Consider the following 18,338-nt stretch of genomic DNA (forward strand, 5'->3'; position numbering starts at 1 on the left):
TTTAGACTCTGAGTTCAAGCCCTATGAACGACAAAATTAAAAGCAAAAACACTAAGGGACAGTACCCAGGCCTCCATTTCAGAATCTTTAGGAAGAATGCATGTAAAGATAAGAAGTTATCTGCTTTTTGACTTTATTACTTATCAGACTAAGATCATCAGCATTATAATTTTTCACTAGACATTAGTATTCTTTTGTGTGTGGGGGCCTCCTGTTTGTTTGGCTAGTACTATTGCCACTTGAGCCATACCTCCAGGTTGGCTTTTTGCTGTTTACTTTGGAGATGGAGTCTAGCAAATTTTTCTGCCCCTGTTGGCCTGAACTCGGATACTTTGGATCTCAGTCTCCTGAGTAACTAGGATTATAAGTGTGAGCCACTTGTTCTTGTTTGTATGAGGATTTTTCATTTTGGTGCTGGTCCTGGGGCTTTAACTAAGGGCCTGAGTGCTATCCCTGAGCTGTTTTTGCTCAAGGCTAGTTCTCTACCACTTGAGCCGCAGCTCCACTTCAGGGTTTTTTTTTAAGTAGTAAGTTATTGGATATAAGAGTCTCATGAACATTCCTGCGTGGGCTGGCTTCAAACCACGAACCTCAAATCTCAAGAGGAATTAGGATTGTAGGCATGAGCCACTAGCACCTAGTGGTTGTATGAGAATTTTAAAAACCAACCTTTCCTTTTTCCATCAAATGTTGTGCAAATTTCTCAGTTGGTGTCACAATTTCAACCATATTCCACCATACTTGTTGGTGATGAAGAAAATTGGAGTTGGAAGAATATTTTGTCTTTTCTCATATAAAATTCAAAAATCATACTTTTGGCGGGGGCTTCTGAAACCCTTCCTTCTTTACAACAAAAGATGATAAACAGAGATGAGCTTGAGTATAAATCACCTATAGACTGTGGGTTTTTTGATGTATATGTGCTGGTCCAGGAGATTGAACTAAGTGCCTGGGCACTGTTTCCAAGCTCAAGGCTCCTTGAACTGCCACCACATCTGTTTTTTTGGTAGTTAATTGGAGCTAAGAATCTCACAGACTTTTCTGTCTGGGCTGGCTTTGAATCACAATCCTCTGATCTCAGCCTCCTTAGTAGTTTGATGATAGGCATGAGCCACCAGCACCAGGGCTGTTGCATTGTTTCAAGGGTAACTGGCTGATGTGGTCCCAGAATGGCTCATATTGACCCTGAGGGAAAGTTGGGCACATACACAAACCCTGGCTTTAAGTTAGGCTCCTATGGAGCCATTTCCAGGCTGTTGAGTGAGGCCTTTGCTTTATAAGCAGATATTTCCATTTTAACCCATGCTAGGAAGTAGTAACACAACTTTGAGGCACGGTAAATAGAATTCATGGATTCTGTTGTTCATATTGTTTATGTACTAAAAAGGTGTTTGTGACTATCTTGGGCTGTTATGTAGATAATTATAGATACCAGAGTGGTCTTTGATTGTAGTCTCAACTCTGTCTTTGGCTTTGCGTTGTGAGCAGATGAGTGAATGAGACCACTACGGTCACTGTAAGTCTGGAAAAGGTGCAATCCTTAAACCCTTTGCATTTAGTACTTGGCTTTATTAATAGTTTACTAGGTGGAAAAGTTTTCTTCTAACTTAGATCTTTCATTAAAAAAACAAAGAAAAATCCCTAAGTTCTATTGGTTAGAAAGAAGACAAAGCAGCAGTTCCTAGGTGGATAAATTAGGGTGTTTTTTTTTTTTTTGTTGTTTGTTTGTTTTGGTGCTGTCCTGGTGTTTGAACCAAGGGCCTGTGTCCTGTCCCTGAGATTGTTTTTGCTCAAAGCTAGCACTGTACCACCAGAGCCACAGCTGCATTTATGGCTTTTTTTTTTCTTTTGGTGATTCCTGGGAGATGAGTCTTAAAAACTTTCCTACCTGGGCTGGCTTGGGACCTCAGTCCTCATATCTCAGCCTCTTGAGTGGCTAGGATTACAAGAATGAGCCACTGGCACCCAGAGGATAAGTTAGTTTACTGGAAGGAAATAGGTGGGATAAACAGCAGCAAGGCTGGCCTGGCATTGAAGGGTAGAACATTTGTGCTGTTATTTTCCAGCGATTGTGCAAGAACTGCTAACTGTACAAATTCTTTGATATTGCCAAGGTCAAGGGAAACTATGTACATCTGCAAATAACGTCCTGGACATCAAAATTAAAGCAACTCTGGTGGGGATAGATGGGAGGCAGTGTTCTTATTTAGCCTGATCTGTCTGTCTGTCTGGCCGGCCTTTCCTCTTTTCCTTCTTTCTTTCAGCTTCTGTTATTTTTTTCTTTTCTTCCTTCTCTTAAAGTCACGTGATCTCCTTGGCTACCCTGATGTACCTGGCAGTTTTCCTAAGAAGAACACCAAATGCTAAGGAGAGAAGTTGCCAGTTGTGCTTTATTTTGATGATTTTCCAGCATGGCCACTTTTCATTGAGAGCCCACGGTCATCTGAGCTCTCCTATACCGCTTTGCCATGTATGGTGAATGCTGGCCAACTGTTTGGCTGCATCCCTGAGCCTCAGAGAGTGACCTCTGTGTTGCAAAGTCAAGTCTGAGGATTCAGTATCATGTTCTTGGAACTTTTAAGTCCAATTATTCTTTGTGGTAAAGCAGAGAAGAACTCCTCAGCAGCTGATGTGAGGTTTTTGCTCACCGACATATGTTGTGGTTGTAACGAGATGATCCTGTAGCTTCTAAGGGCTTCCAGAATACAAATCAGGATGACAAAATGGAATGAACCAAATATTTCACAGAAGGCTGCCTGACACTTTGAGAACATGGTATTCTAAACAAATTCCACTGTCTCCCAGTACCATGTTCTGCTGCTTTTTTGGATCTTTTATATTAGTTCAGATTGGCTTTAAATATGAACGATTAATCACAGCGACACACGATCTATTTTTTAGTTTTGTTTTGCAAAGGCAGATTAAACTGTGATAATGATTACAGAATCCAGACCTGTGTAGACTGATATGTTTAAGGTTGGATAAATCTCTCAGCCCTTAAATACTGGCTTGTTGCCTTCTTAGACTGAAATTGTCACAAACACAACTATAAATAACAAGGTGGTAGATTTAGTGCTGGTGTGGTTTCCTGTAAATGTCTTCCTATCTTTCTAGACATTCACGTGGATTTTGTGAATGGCAGAATCTGTTTTGTGTTCTCTCAACAACTCTTTATAAATATGTCAGTATAAAAATGTTTACCTTTTCAGTGAAAAATCAACTGTTAAGGGTATTTTACAAAGAATATTTTACTTTCTGTCCCTTAGATGTATGTATCTTACACAGCATTAAATCAAAATTTAGAATTTGTACTTTAACAGTAATTAAATTTAACTGTGTCCATGTGAACATAATTTTTGTAGGAGTGCAAGGGTAGGGTTGCATAAGCAATCTTCCTCATTAGTGTCGATTTTTATGTATTTGGAATGAGAATCCTGTCCTGAATTAAGTTCTCTATTATTTTGTGGGTTAAATATGTATCCGGGTGGGGGGAGAATTGTTGCACTGGGATAAATATATCACTTTAAAACCAAGAATTATTTTTGCAGGTGATCTTTATTTTCTTAGACTCACAGATTGTTTGGAATTATAGTTTCCATCAAAACCCTGTTTTCTTCTATTTTTAATCATTGTCTGTTTGGCTAAGCCATGTGAAGTCATAGAATTCCCACACAGTGATTATTAAATTATTAAATGTTCTATTCCCATGAGAATAATTTAAACCTTCTTCAGCTAATCTCACATAGAGCAACTAGTAAGTGTGGCTAGGGAAAGTTTCATTAAGCACTGACCTGACCACAAAGGGTATGTTTCCGTTAAATTCTAAACTTTTCGGAGTCTTGCTGAAGATCAGTTACTTGTTTGAATTATTCATTTTTTTGTTCAGGTGAGCTATCTGAGGTACTAGTGTAGTAGAAGCTGGAATTAGTTCTGTCTTCTCTACCTGAGAATGTTGTTGATTCCTGTCCCTATTGGTTTGTTTCTGGAAATTTTCACCTTGGATGATTGTCAGATGCCAAAGAAGTTCATTTTTGAGAGAGGTGTGTGTGTGTGTGTGTGTGTGTGTGTGTGTGTGTGTGTGTGTGTGTGTGTGTGTGTGTGTGTGTGTGTGTGTGTGTGTGTGTGTGTGTGTGTGTGTGTGTGTGTGTGTGTGTGTGTGTGTGTGTGTGTGTGTGTGTGTGTGTGTGTGTGTGTTTTGCTTATGTCTAAAAACAAGTTCAGTATGGTTTAGTTTAACAACTTCAGTATTGAAATTTTATCTCTGTCCTCCATACCTGGGTCCTCATACCTGTGTTCTGTGATGCAGATAGGGATGTGGGGAAAGATGCTGAAATTTCCCCTGCTTCTTATCTGGGTCTCAGCTTATTTTACAAGTTTGAGAATCAAGTAATGGAAAGAAGATGGTCACAGGAAAACTCAAGAGCCTTTTCTGAGTCTTCTATGGACTTACATTGGGGAACATATAGATTTGGGAACCTCCTGAAAGCTTTCCCACCAATCAGTCATACGTTGTCATATTTTAGAGAATTCTGTTTGGTGTGGAGCTTTGCATCTTTGGGTCTTCTTGGTGCTCTTAGCATAAGGGGGTTCCCAGTCCTTGTTCCTTCTTTTCCTTTATACCTGTCGTAAGAGAGCCTGAAGACAGTTGCCTGTTTGGACCTCTGTTCCCTGAGCCTGCATTTTATCTCCTTCTCTTGTCTGAGTATCTGGGGCCTGAGAACTCAGAAACTTCTCTTGCTTAGAAAGTCCTAACATTTTTGAACCCTGGTTCAAATCTGTTCCAGGCTGTTCTCTTTGGTTTCCAGATGGCTACTTGCATCTCTACCTGGCCTTGAACCCAAATTTCCCCCATGTAAGGATGCCAGTCATTTGGCGTATGGTCCACACTAGTGAATCCATGTGAAGTGATTACTTTCATGAAGATCTCATCTCCAAATTATCTATAGTTCTTGGTCCTGAGGGGCTGGAGCCCGAACATGGGAATTTGGGGAGATCCTATACAACCATTAACAGATAGTGTTTGTTCCAATGAGCTTTATATAGAATCATTTTTGTTTCCTTATAGCTCAAGTATCTGGTATAATAATAAATGGATGACGGCAAACATTGAACCCAAAAGCTAGTTATCTAGAAAATCAGAAACAGGCCACTTTCTAGAAAAGTAAAGAACCAAAGAGGAATTCCCTATCTCTGCTTCAATAGGTTCATACAGATATAGGATGCCTTCATCTCTTTTTATGAATTGGTATAAGTAAAGTACTTAATAAGCGTATTAAGTTCAACTAGTACCTTAAGAATCCACTTTAAAATTCTTGCATGATGTTTTTATTGTTATTATAAAGGTAAAATACAGAGGGGTTACAGTTACATCAGTCAGGTAAAGAGTGCATGTCTTTTTGGACAATGTCATTCCTTCCTTCGCTCTTTCCCAGTTTTCCCCCCATCCCATCCACAAGTTAGAGTTTATTTTCAAGATAGTGTCTAGTGACTGTTGGATTTGTTCACCCTTTTTCCCTTCGTTTTTGTGCTCCTCTTACCCTCCTTAAGACAAAAAACAACCCCACAAAGACAGCAACAAAGAGAAAAACCTCTTGTTTCCATTTCCTGGAGTTCTTTTTGATGAATACTATTTTATATTATCAGATGGAATTTTTATTTAGACTATTTCTCCATGGTGTGAAATCTTTTTAAGGTCTCAATAACTTCTAGATAATGACATATCAGAGATTTATAAAATGTTTAAAAGTCTGGGAGCTATGGAAGATTAAATTCATCAGCATAACCTAGAATCTGATTCAACTTTTAGCATAATTTCTCTGATGGTAAACTACATGTGAACTATTGCACGTGGGCAATGCATGAATGATGTTAGTTTCATTATATGCAAATTAGATACATGAATATGACTTTTCAGGTTTCCTTTTACCATTTCCTATATTTAAAAAACAGTGTGTGTATGTGTATGTATGTATACATACACAAAAGCACACACTTGTGTATGTATACGTATGTATATACACATATACATACATGTATGTATGCTCAAGATTAACACTCTACCATTTGAGCCACAGCTCCACTTTGGGCTTTTTGATTCTTAATTGTAGATAAGAGTCTCTAGTGGACTTTTTTCCCTGTTGGCGTGAGCCACTGGTACCCAGCAGACTTTTTAAAATTTGTAATGATATCAACATCCGTGTCCTCCATAATGTACCAAGATTATTTTAAAGTGATTTTGTACTTTTTTTGTACTTGCTGTTTCAAAAGTAAATTTTTATACTTCCATTTCTCCCCGCCTGTGAGTTGATCTATTGAGTTGTTGCAGTTATTAACTTCCAGCTCATGGAAGTTTAAATTCCTCCCCTGAAGAGGGAAGAATTAAGAGTCTCACTTAATCTTTTCCTCTGACAATTGGAAGAGCTGTGGCAAGAAGAAAGCCTTCATGGAGGTCAGAATGCCCTGCTATGTATTTGTTACTTGTAGAACAAAAAAATCTCAGTGATCACATGTCATCTCTTGCTGGCTTCTTTGATGATATATATTCGTTCACATGGCATGGCTCCCGATGAAGAACTTTATTCAGTCTTTTACAGGTTTTATTTCAAGTTTTCCTGTTGCGGGGGCCAGAATGTGTTGAAGAAGTCAGGTCTCAAAAGCTGTGTGAAAGATTTCCCCAGCCATGGGTTATATTAGCATTAAAAACTCATGATTGAGCTCTATTACCTGGAAGAGATCAAGGGGTCAGATTGACTCATGAGGGAAAAAAAATGAAGTAGGAACTAGCTCCCAGAGAAATAGTAAAACTATGCTTACTAACATATAAATAGCCATTCTTGTGAACCTGTGGGAAGTATTTTCTTAGAGAAGCCAAAAACAAAAAAAAAGTCCCTGTGAGTCTGGAGGAAATGATACTATCTTTTGAGCAGTAAGCATAGGAAACAGTTGGGTATTGATCTGAACTATAACTTAGAAGGGTGTAAATACACAGTGTGTTCCTGGGATGGTAAACACTTGGGTGCCTGAACAGTGGGGTGTGTTGAAAGGCTAGAGGCTTACAGGGGGGAGATAGGAGGGACTACAGTGAATAGAAGGATTCCCTGCTGGGATGGATTTGAGTCCGTATCTTGAGGTAAGAAAAAGTTGTAGAAAACAGTAATGGGTTGGCTAGTTGGAGCATCCAGCATTGTCAGATTCAGTGTTTGACAGAAGATGACAATTGGCTGATGGACACTGGCAGTGTCCCAGTCACTCTGCTAAGCATGCTGGTCATCAGCACCGCTCAGTTCATATCCTATTCAGCAGGTGATCAAAAGAGACCTTGAGAAGTTCATTCCTTTGCCCAAGTTCATACTCTGGAAAGCACATATTATTTTTTTATTGTGAAAATACTGTACAGAGGAGTTCCAATTACATGGGCAAGATAATGCCTCCTCCTTTGTTTCCCCTTCCCATCCCTTCCCATCCTCCCCCCACCCCCTGCCTCCCATAACTCCCTCCTTTTGCTGGTCCTGGGGCTTGAACTCTGGGCCTGGGAGCCAAAGGAGCTCTAGACTAGTGCTCTACACTTTAGCCATAGCACCACTTTGGTCTTTTTCTGAGTAATTTATTGGAGACAAGAATCTCACATACCTTCCTGGCCAGGGTGGCTTCAAATTTCAGTTCTCAGATCTCAACCTCCTGAGTAGCTAGTATTACAGGCGTGGTCCACTGGCACCTGGCTAACACAGAGTATTTATTCTAGATTAGTATACTCAAGGCAGTATTTAGATATTTGTCAGGCAACAGGAGATTGTCAACACCAGGTGATTCTGGCCAAAGCCAGCCACTGTAACCAGGAGGAAGCACAGGGGTCCCCACCCAAGCCAGGACTCCAGCAACATCTGGACAAGGCTCTTAAGAGCTGGCTTAAGGTTAAAGTGGAGAGCCATGGAAGAACTAGTTCTCTGTTTAATATTGAGCACCAAAGAAAGATGCTCATAGTTAATGAGCCTGTGTGAAGGTGTGGCAATTATTGTACTGTTCATTTTTATTTTTACAGGTTTGGATTTTTTAAAAAATGAATAGCTATTGGGGGGAGGGGAGTGGACAGGAGGGAGACATGAAGTGAGGAGGAGCGGGCAGAAAACTCTGAGAAAGACCAGACAGGGTGGGAGGGGACTGGTGACAATGACCTATGCCTAAGGCATAGAGAAGTAATTCATACTTCTAATGGAGGTTGGGATACTGGGATGAGCACTAGTGTTGGTGACATGGTGACAGATTCCTTCGAAAGCTGGTGCTTGCTAGCTTCTGAGTTCTGTTGATCACTGAGGGGAGGGTAGAGGCTGATGTTTGATCCTGACAACTTCATTACAGAGTGTTGCAACTTTGGGAATGTTTCAGAACTTCTCTACAACTGCAGCACCAATAGGTTTTCCTGACAGCATCAAGTTCACTAAGGTTAGGGACTTTATAGCCTCTGGCAATGGGTGAACTCCCATTAGTGGCTTTTCCCATGAAATTATGTAAACCCCTTAGGAACTGATGCTGCTGGCCAACGGATTATTCTCCCTTACATATAAGTAGTCATTAGTGGTCTCATAGGTTTGAGAATTGACCATTCTGTCTCTGTCTCAGGCCATTTGTTTGAGGAGAAAAAAGGAATTTTTTTGTTGTTCTTGTTTGAGAAAAATAGGTTATTTGGCTACCTAGAGACTCTGCTCTTTACCCTGTGTAATTACCCCCTTGTGGAAGAAGAATTGCTTAGTATTTATTAGACAGCTCTTAGTAGTCTTGGGGGAGGTGTTTACGATAGTCTTGTAAACAGACCAAAACTGTTCTACTGGTGTGTTCCACCATTTCTCCATTGCAGTTCAGAGAAGATGAAGAGACATGATTAAGAACGTGAATTAATAACCCATACCATACTGGTTAAATAAATGACATTGCGGGTAGCCTGACTTACAAGCACAGTTGTTTCAAAAGCACATGTCTGTGTTGAGTCTTTCTTCTTCAGAGCCGATCAGCTGTGAATTCAGGATTCAAAGGTGCTTTTCTTTGATGATGAAATAATTCCTCTGGCCATTTAGATGTGTATAAAAACTACATTAGACATAGGGCTAGGATATAGATCTAGACCTGACTCTCTTGACTTCTATTTGTGCTAAGTTGTCTGCACTGTCCTCGTGTGACTACTCATTCATTAGTTCATCAGTATGGGAAGTACTGTTTTCCAGGCTACCAGCCAGATGTAGAATGAAATGATGGAATTCTTGAATATACTTGTGCCTTCGCATCCATGATTAAGAGTTCTACAGTAGAGGTGAATGCAGAATGTGAAGGGTACACACATGGACCAGATTGCTTGTGCCATGCGGAAGTGGAGAGAAAGTCTAATGAAGGCTGAAGGATGAGGCTGCATCTTTCAGCAGTGTTTGGGAAAGGATACGCCAGGCCAAGAGAGCTCATCCTTTGCAAAGGCAGGGAGGAGCAGTGGGATGAAGGAGAGGAGGGTTGTGTCCATTATGGCTCTGAGTGGGATAGGAGATGGAGCCAAATAAGTAGAGTGCACCCAAATTCTGCAAGTGTTCAAAATTAAAACAAATGCATCACTGTACCTGAGATGCCCAGGTGGTATACCACCTGCATGACCATCTCGCTTTGCTCCTCAAGATGGTAACTGCACCAGGGAAGATGCATGTAGCTTACAAAATGCCTTATTCACAGGTGGCATCCCCTTAGAATCTAGGAGTAGGTGGGAATTTGTCCCAAGACCTCCACGTTGAGCACCACAATGTGGATGATCAAGTTGGTGATGTGAAATAACATAGCATTGCTTCCAGCTCATGGGTCTCCTTCCATAAACTTCAATTTATCTCTAGCTTACTTTGTCTTTTGTTCTGTGATAGTAGAGGCAGCCACTCTCCCACTTGAGCCATGTCTCCAGTTCTTTTTTGCCTTTCTCACATTGGAGAGAGAACTTTTTATCTTTTGCCCCAGAGTCAGCCTTGACTTTGATCCTCCTGTTTAAACTTTCTATCATAGCTGGGATGACAGGTATATGCCACAATCTTCCGCTTCTTCTATTGTGATGAAGTCTTGGAAACTTTTTGCCTGAGCTGTCCTGGAACCACAGTCCTCCTGATCCTTGTTGCCTGAGTAGCCAAGGATGACATGGCATACCAAACTATTGGTTGAGACAGGGTCTTGTGAACATTTGTTCCAGAATTGCTCTCCAGCCAGAATCTTCCCAATCTCTGTCTCCTGAGTGGCTCTGATGAGGGATGTGAGCCACTGGCATGCAACCTGGATTATGGATAGTACATCAAATAATGTAAGTGCTATGGAAATACTTACACTAGATTCTTAGGAAGTAATAAGAAGTCTACACATGTTCAGCACCAACGCAATTTCTTGTTTTCAGAGTATTTTCCAGCAGTGTAAAGCATTTCAAAGGGAAATACATTTGCTAGCAAATACCATTTGTTTTGTGGTTTCAAGCATTGTAGGTTTTTGGGTCAAAAATGATTTGTTTTAATTTATATTTTTAGGTCAAATTATGTTTCTTGAGAAAGTTATATAATTTATAAGCCAGGCTCTAAGTACAAAGTGCTTTTATCTATTATATATATGCATATATATATGTATATATACCTATGTATGACTGTATAAGGTGAAATGAATGTGTACATCTTTTATTTTAGGATTGAATTTAGTCTTAATTTGGGTTACTCGTGTAATGTAACACCATCATCACCATTATTGTTATTACTGAGTTGTTTTGAAACTGAATCTTGCTATGTAGCCCACTCTAGCTTTGACCTTGAGATCTTTATTGTCTCAGCTTCCCGAGGGCTGAGAGTACAGATATGTGTCACTTCACCCAGCTTATTATAGTCATAAGTATTCTCTGTGAAAAATGATCAGTGTCAGATCTTAAAAATCAAGGCAGTTCAAACTTGAAACAATCACTATTGCACACACTTATAAGTTGCCAGGGTTTAAACTTTCAACACATAACATTTTCCTAGATCTCTGTTTGAGAGGTTAAATCCATTTATCATTTTGAGGATAAATTAGTTGTACATCTGTTCCTATGGCTGGTGAGGTCTGTCCAGGTGCAGATAGAAAAGAGAAATGGTGCTGACAGCTCCATATCTCTGTCGAATGGAGGCAGGGGAAAAGAAATGAGCAGGAGGAAGTTCTTGGAAACTTCTAGAATTCCTGAATCTTTCTGTTTCCAATTCTAATTATTGAGAATAAAACAAAGACTGCTGTGCCTTGAGCCAGCCTCCATCCTCCTGGATTTCCCTGCCTGTTCTTTAAGTTGAAGGGCTAGGAGTGTCCTGATGCTACTTGCAGAGTGTGTGTGAGTGAGAGAGAGAGAGAGAGAGAGAGAGAGAGAGAGAGAGAGAGAGAGAGAGAGAGAGAGAGAGAGAGAGAGAGAGAGAGAGAGAGAGAGAGAGAGAGAGAGAGAGAGAGAGAGAGAGAGAGAGAGAGAGAGAGTGTGTGTGGCATTGGGGTTGCACATTGATTTTGCTCTCTCACTGGACTGCCTAACTCTGTAACCCTTCTTGGCAGTGTTTGAATTGATGTTATTACATGGGAATTCAGTCATGAGAAACAGGTCACATTTTGAGAGTTCTAACTGCTGGTAGTCTTTATTAGAAAGCCAGCAACTGCAGGTGGACTCCTTTCACAAATCTCCGCAGCCCCTTGAATATACCTAACACTGTTAGAAAACTGAGCTGTGGCAGTAGCAAAGCAAAGAAAGAGCAGAAACACAGAACCAATCAACCAGATCAACTCCAATAGAGAGTTGAAGTGGGACTCCGTGTTGACTGGAAGAAAGCCAGGAGACATGAGACATAAGACATGAAACAAGGCCTGGCATTATGGTACCTGAGCTAGTCTGGGCCAAGATGGTACTGGTTAGACCCACTATCCTTATTTCATTTCCACTGGTTTTATGTGCAGAAATCAAATAATTGATTAACTAGTGAGAGAGCTGCATTGGTCCATTAGGACCATGAGCCTAACCAAGTTACTTCAAACAGCTTTTACAAAGGGCTCTCTTGTGCTACACCTGTTTCATTAGCATAAAAACGTGTTTTTTCCTAAGGCTTCTCAGTTTCCCTTTCGTTTTTTGCCTAGGCTGTTCTCACCTATAATTTAAAGAGTCTCCAGCTGCTAGCCCCATGTAACTGGCACCCATATGGTCAGGAGACTTTGAACTTCAACATTACCAGCAATCCCCTCCCGGGTAAAGCTGGGTAAGGTTTACAAATCTATGTACCACAGAAAGTGTGTGACAAGAAGGAGGCTCCAGGGAAGGAGCTGACAGAAAGGTGACACCAAAGTCTTACGTTTGAGCAGATCCAAAATGGCATATGAGGGCTGGGAAGGTGGCTCAGTGGTAGAGCGCTTGCCTTGCATGCCCGAGGCCCTGGGTTCGATTCCTCAGCATCACATAAGCAAAAAGAAAAAGCCGGAAATGGTGCTGTGGCTCAAGTGGTAGAATGCTAGCCTTGAGCTGAAGAGCTGAGGGACAGCGCCCAGGTCCAGAGTTCAGGCCCCATGACCGGACCCCCCCAAAAAAAATGGCATATGATGAAGCCAGGCAGGGGTCCCGTCTGTTTTTACCGTGGTGGGGGTGGTCAGGATGACAATATAGGATCCCTTCCAAGTGGCTATGAGGCTATCCTTGATGAACTTCTTAACCAAAATGGAATCTCGAGCTTGGAAGGGATGGGCTGGATCTGACTGAGCTGGGCAGAAGCAGCATCTCCCAGACAATTGCACATTTTGTTCTGAGTTGCCTGCAAGTTCTGCAGGAACATTATTATAATAAAATGCAAAAAGCAATATTAACTTAACCTAAGACAGAAGTCTGACTTCAGGGAAATCTCTCAATATTCTCCTGGTTGCTTCCACTCAGAGCATAGGCTAGGCAGGCTGGGGCCTGGTTTTTAAGGTTGTTTTTAGGCAGTGGCCCGGGTTGATTTACCAGGGCTACAACTTTTGTTAACCAGATTTCTTCCACTTTGGCTAAGATTTCCTGGGAAGACATAGAGGGCTTAAGCCCGTAACCTGCCTCATTTTCCTAAAAATGACATTGGTCCTTTGATCTTAAGGGCAGTTGATGGGCGAAGATCTATCTTTTGTAACTTCTTCAAGCTCAGTTAGGGGTGTTGGCCCTGACTATTTTACCAGGGGATTGCTAGGATCAGATGTCATTAGGAGTAATATTTTAACTCCAGACAACATTTAGCTTTTAACAACTACATAGATTTCTCCTTCGGCTACAGTAGTGCAGCTTGTTTAGTACTCTGGTTTGCAAAAGCATTCTTTCTGGCTGTCTGGGGAACCTGATCTTTGGTGACCCTGACCTTTGGTGACCCTTACAATGCATAAGAGCTACCTCTGATGTGCCCCAATAGAGACACAATCTAAGGTCCATGCCCTATTGGGTAAGAACCTCTTTTCCTGAACAGAAATGTATGTAGCTGGTGCAAGCCTAAAATTTACTGCCAATTAAGATTTTGAGCAGATATTGGAGGCTGGGATTTTTGTTAACTTTACCCCCCATTTGACAACTCTAGCATTTTACTACCCACTATAACAGATGATGGTAGTTGAGAGTATAAGTTCTTGCACCATTACAAAGTAGATAGACATGGGCATTAGATAGGCATGCTTATAAACTATTTTCTTTATTTTTATTTTTTGTGAACATACTGTACAGAGGGGTTACAATTACATGAGCAAGATAATGAGCACATTTCTTATCAAGCACTGCAACCTCCTCCTTTGCTTACCCTTCACATCCCTTCCCAGCCTCCCCCCGCCCCCCCCACGCAATTCCCCCCCCCCCCCCCGCACCAAAGTTGTAAAGTTCGTTTTCGACATGACACCTTGTACTTCTCATTGTTGCAACGGGTCCACCTGTATCCTTAAATGACTTGTTTTTCCCCATCTCCTCCACAAGTTATACCGACATCAAATATAGTGAAAGCAGAGGTTATACTGTGGGGGAGAGACATACAAAGCAACAAAGAAATAATCTTATAAATGAGTTAGAAACAAATGCATGAAAGAAAAAAACATTTAAATACATACCTAAGGGTTCATTTTCCTAACATAACATTATCTGACCTTTTCTGCTTGACTCATACATATACTAGATATTGCAAATAAGGGAAACCATGGGACCTACGTTTCTTTGGGCTTGGCTTATTTCACTTAATATAATTTTTTCCAAGCCTTTCCATTTCTTAACAAATGGGGCAATGTCATTCTTTCTGATGGAGGCATAGAATTCCACTGCGTATATATACCACATTTTCTTGATCCATTCATCTACTGAGGGCCATCTGGGTTGGTTCCATATATTAGCTATGGTAAATAATGCTGCAATAAACAGTTGTGCTGGTAGCTTTAGTGTGGTCTTGTTTGTAAACATTTGGGTAAATGGCCAAAAGTGGGATTGCTGGGTCATAGGGGAGCTCTATGTGAAGTCTTTTGAGGAACCACCACACTGCTTTCCAAGTGGTTGAACAAGTTTATACTCCCACCAGCAATGAAGTAAGGTTCCCTTCTGTCCACATTCCCTCCAGCATCTGTTGTTGTTAGAGTTCTTGATTTTTGCCATCCTAATTGGGGTGAGGTGGTATCTCAATGTTGTTTTGATTTGCATTTCTTTTATGGCTAGGGAAGTTGAACATTTCTTCATGTGTCTATTGGCCATCCTTCTTTCTTCTTCAGAGAAGTTTCTCTTTAAGCCTTTAGCCCACTTATTTATTGGGCAGTTGTTTCTTTGAGGATTTGTTGTTGGGTGATTTAATTTTTTGAGTTCCAAGTATATTTTAGATATGAGACCCTTGTCTGTTGTATGGCTAGTGAAGATCTCCCAATCCATGGGCTTTCTATTGATCTGAAAACTTTAAAATATTGAAAAAGAAAATCAAAACAGAACTTAGAAAATGGCAAAACCTCCCATGTTCCTGGATTGGAAAGATTAACATCGTGAAAATGGCAATACTTCCCAAGGCTATCTACAAATTCAATGCAATACCTATCAAAATTCCAACCTCATTCTTCAAGGAAATAGAAGAGGCAATCCAAAAATTCATATGGAACAGTAAAAGACCCCGAATAGCAAAAACGCTCCTCAACGGAAAGAACACTGCTGGAGGAATATCAATACCAAATTTCAAACTCTACTATAAAGCCATAGTAATCAAAACAGCTTGGTACAAGAACAGACCTCAGGACTAATGGAATAGAATTAAAAACCCAGAAATGAACCTACAGACCTATAGCTATCTAATCTTCGATAAGGGAGCTAAAATAATAGAATGGAAGAAAGACAGCCTCTTCAGTAAATGGTGCTGGCAAAACTGGTTAACTACTTGTAGAAAACTAAAGCTAGATCCTTATAAATCCATTCCAAATGGATCAAAGACCTCGGAGTCAAAGCAGACACTCTGAAAACATTACCGGATGGAATAGGAGAAACCCTAGGTCTCCTTGGCTCAGGCCAAAATTTTCTTAATAGAGACCCGGAAACACAACAAATCAAAGAAAGGTTGGACAAATGGGATTGCATGAAGTTGCAGAGCTTCTGCATGGCAAAGGACATAAACTATTTTCTTTTGACCCCCCCCAAACCCATTCTGGGGGTGGAACTTTCCTCCCTCTACCATGATGACGAGATGGTGCCAGTTAAACCCAATTCCCTATCATCCATCACATGGCCAAAATGGCACCGGTTAGACCCAGTATCCTTATTTCATGCTAAGAAAAAAAGTATGTATTCTATTTGAGGGTCTACTCAGGTCTCTCTGGAACCTGAGGATAGTATGTCAACTGCAGTTCCTCTGAACAGTGAGTGTAATAATGTAGCCAGTGGGAGAGAAAGGAAGTTCAGATTCCTCATCTCCATCTTCACAAAACCTTCTGTGAATAAGAAACTGATCATTCAGTAGTCATCACAGCTTAAGACTTCTCAGATCAAGCCATTGCTTTTACAGCCTGAGTGAAAACCATGTTTTCTAAGCCAATGAGGCTCCTTAGCAAATGTCCCTGGGTCACCTCCACCCAGCAGTGTAGCCTGTAAGCCCCTGTGGTGTGGAATTCTTGAAGTCATTTATGATGCCTCTGAGTGTTAAAAAGTAATGATGGAGAGGTTGTATGTTTTATATAGTTACAGTTGTTCCTTGTAATTATTGTTTGGGCTTTAGATGTTTTGTGTTTTATTTCTGGAAGAGAAAACTTGAGAGTCTACTAATGGAGTGAAAAACACCAGAGTCAAAACAACACATACAATTCATTAACACATAATTAAAGAACTTCCTTCTCTTATAAATTAATTTTGAGCATAGTATTTTAAGCATTTTTATATAAAAGGCCTTTATTCCCCACGCATTAAGAAAATATTTTTTTGTGATAAAATCTGATTCTAGATTTGAATTCTTTCCTCCATTGTTTTTGTTTGTTTGTTTTTGTTTTTTTATTCCCTGGAGTAGGGAGCTACATTTGGAAGACTGGCTTGGGCCATTTAATGGAAAATTGGTTGGATCCACTTTGGGAAGTAAATGCACTGTTTCTGTCTGTTATAGGCTCCTTGCTTAAATCAGGTGATTTTTTTTTTTCATGGTGGCACCTTTACAAAAGCCAGATTGGCTGATTTCATTAGGATGTGTGCTTTTTTGCAAAATCCTCAGAAAACATGCTGCATCTGAGTCTGTATACAGCCAAGAAAATTTCAAAGCAAGTACTTGCTTCCCTTTGGTTTACTCATAATTCTCATCTAATTAAGGATGCATAATAAGTGGTGGGTAGGGGCCAGATTAACCTTAATACCTTTATTATGCCACCAGTAGCTACTATGCCAAAGGAATGTCAATGAAAATCAGGAGTGTTAATGCAGTTGTGTTTGTGCTAATTTCAAAAAACAAATTTCAGACAAACAAATCAGAAAATCTGATTCATCCTTCTATATTTATGACACATATTTTAAAAACCTATCTCAATTGAAGACAGATATGATTTGGCCATGGGGTGACAAAGCTAGAAAGTCTTGGAAGAAGTAAGGAATTCTTTTCTTCAAGAAGACATCTATGTATTTATTAGGCAATTAAGCATAAAATAGCTAACATTATCATCTGTGTTTTATATTTACAAATAGGTGTTTCTTTCTGCTTATGAAAAGAATATGTGTTCACTTAAAAACAACTAAAGAAAAAATAAGCAAGACACTGGTAGCTCATGTGTATATATCATGTGGTGGAACAGACTTGCTTGTCTCATGGAGGCTCAGAAGCAAAGAGGAAACAGGAAGGGGAACAAAGACAAAAATATGTCCCTAGTGAAGCACTTCCTTCAACTGGAACCCACCTCTTAAAGTGGCCATCACCTCCCAAATTAGTACCACCATCTGAGGACCAAGTTTCCAATTTATGAGCCTCTAAGGAATATTGTACAGGCCAGATCTTAATATCTGTATAGGTATATGCATGTCTGAGTGTGTACTTACAGTCATGTACACTGCCTCTGTATATATTTTTAATTATCAAATTTTCGTCTCTGTGATAAACCTACCCCAACTGTCAGTATATAACATCCGAATATTTTTAGTATATCTTGCAAAAATCCTTTGTGGAGACCTTTTGGGGATGAGAATACTAGCAAAATCTAATTATGGTCTTAAAAATCATTTGAGCAGCCCTGATGTGCTCGGGGAAGAATCGGAAGTCACATTGGTTTTAGAAATAGTCACATTCTTGATAATTATTTCTTTTAGCTTTAATATAGTGTTGTCAAGTTTTATCTCAATACTAGACATTGTAGGGAAACTTAATGAGATGTTTAAGAATCTTGCTAATTAGGGGAAATTAACATACTACGATCTAGAATGTATTTGAAAAGTAATCACTGTAAGTTTTGCTTGGAATCTTAATCCAGTGGAAAGCCAGATGCTGTTGTCAGCTGGCAAGGTGTAGGACACAGTGTGTGTTCTGTGGGGTCCCCCTGGTTCTATCATTGCCGGCATGGTTGGCTCATCTATGCAGACAAAATTGCCCTTGTTATGTTCAGATCTCTGCAGTAATAATTGTCCTGTGTGTTTATCTGCATCAAAAATTTTTCAATGAGATGTTGGTAGTCCTGTTTTCTTCCATGTGTCAGGAATCTCATCTGGGAGTTAACTCTGATGCTCCTGAAGACTGTGAGACATGAGGATGTTTTGATGGGAAGTGTTGGAATCCCATGTCCAGTTGACATAGGCAATAGGGAGATTTGTTGTCACTTTACTGGAGACCACAGGAAGCTGCCAGGCTTGGATGTCCTGCATCACTGCT

At 40.2% G+C, this 18,338-nt stretch overlaps 1 protein-coding gene across 7 annotated transcripts in view; it reads left to right on the top strand.

Annotated features, from left to right (window-relative positions):
- The window catches only part of Cacnb2 (calcium voltage-gated channel auxiliary subunit beta 2), a 308,080-nt gene that overhangs the window by 11,375 nt on the left and 278,367 nt on the right, over positions 1–18,338 (top strand). The gene's annotated exons all lie outside the window — the stretch shown is intronic.

This window comes from Dipodomys merriami, unplaced genomic scaffold, assembly GCF_024711535.1.
Source record: "Dipodomys merriami isolate MVZ:Mamm:240054 unplaced genomic scaffold, mDipMer1.0.p SCAF_4, whole genome shotgun sequence".
NCBI lineage: Eukaryota > Metazoa > Chordata > Mammalia > Rodentia > Heteromyidae > Dipodomys > Dipodomys merriami.